The sequence below is a fragment of the Podarcis gaigeae genome, assembly GCF_964106915.1.
Source record: "Podarcis gaigeae genome assembly, chromosome: 4".
NCBI classification, from domain to species: domain Eukaryota; kingdom Metazoa; phylum Chordata; class Lepidosauria; order Squamata; family Lacertidae; genus Podarcis; species Podarcis gaigeae.
The window spans coordinates 23,487,403-23,489,071 of NC_139677.1; positions in this window are offsets into that span (position 1 = coordinate 23,487,403).

The following is a 1,669-nucleotide window of genomic DNA, read 5'->3' on the forward strand; positions in this document are numbered from 1 at the left end:
CTCTGATGTGGCCTTACGGGCACCATTTGCAAGCGGGGAGCGGCACCCCATCCGCGCGAGCGCGCCCCCAGACGCAGGAGCCGCGCAGGCAGGGCTGGGGGCTGAGGCGCCAATGGAGGGGAGATGAAGGGCCTGCGAAGCCCTCGAGCACCAGAGAGCTGCTCCTGGTTTCGCGGGGGGGGGGGCTCGGCCGGGGGCGGCAGCCCTTTTGTCCGCAGGATGGCAGCGGCGCCACCGGCCAGCCCCATTACCGGCCCGGCCAGCCTCCCGGGGCGCCAGGGCTCCGCCGCAACTAACACCTTCCCTCCAAAACTGGGCTGGTCGGATGTAGTTCTCTCCCGCGCTCAGCTCTGCGCTGGGCGGCCGCTGCATTTTCCCTCCCCCAGATAGTCCCTCCCTCGCTCTCTCTCCGCTCCGCAACGCACGCCTGGCACCCTCCCCCTCCACAGTGGGCGGCGACCCGGCAGCTCGGATCAGATTCGCACAGCCAGCACTGTGAGAGAGAGAGTGAGCCAGGACCAGGTAGGGGCAGAGAGCTCCGAGTGCGCCCCCAAAAATGTTGCGCCCGGTGCGGCTGGCACCCCTTGCACCCCCCACGCTACGCCACTGGTAGCACCCTAAAGACTCACAGTTATTATGGCATACACTGTCAGAAGGAGGCTCCAGCAGGAAACCATTGAATTGGAACTTAATCAAGAAGTTCTATTCTACTCTATCGGGTGTGAATAGAGACTTTCTTTTCCTGTCCCGTTACAGGTATTAATTTACTCTTCGCTGCTGTCTGCATTATCATATATCACTGATGTTGTGGAGCTTCAGTGTGCTTGTTTTGCAGACAAGTTCTAATTGAAGACTGGGTTTTTTTGGTTTTTGCATTCTGTTGTCATTTAACTCCAACTTCTACATTTTTTTCCTTCACACACAGAATTCACACCCAGAGTTGAGAATTGCATCTAGTCTGAAGGGGAAAGACAGTTTGAGGACCTCTGGTAAGAGGGAGATCTCACAGGGTTAAAGGCTGTGAGAAGTGAAAGGATATGAAAGAAGGATTTATATCTAGATGTTAGGACAGAGAGGATAAAGAAAACAGGAAAACAGGAAGGTACAATGAGAGATAAAGGAGGTGCTGTGGGATTGGTGGAAGTCAATGTCTTCTTGTTGTTGTTTTAGTGTTTATAATATTAACTTGTAAGATATGGATTTGTTTGTTTCTTTGTTTTTGTTGTTTTTTTTAGTTTTCGAATGTTGATTTTTGTGTGTTGTGTATTGTTATTTTTTGATATCTTTCGTGTTGTTGTGTGGAAAATACTAATAAAATTCATTTATTAAAAAAATAAATTTCAAAAAAGAGAGAAGAGAGGGGTGAGCCCAGGTGAGAGATGGGAAGCCACATCTTCCTCTAGAGATGAGAGGGGATTTTGTAGTTTCTTTTCCTGTTTCTTCTTTCTTTAGTTTCTTTGTTTCCTATTTATTTCTTGCAGATCAGTTTGTTCTTTTAATTGTATCGAGCAAACTTCACAAGGCAGTGTGAGGGCTGGTGGGGGGCATCAAACATTGCTGACAGTCACCAAAAAAGGTCTTGGGGGGTAGCATGTAACCCTCTGGCTGCGTATTGGACCACCCTGGCAGACATGTTATTTCCCCAAAAAACAAAGTCTGTATCACTGAA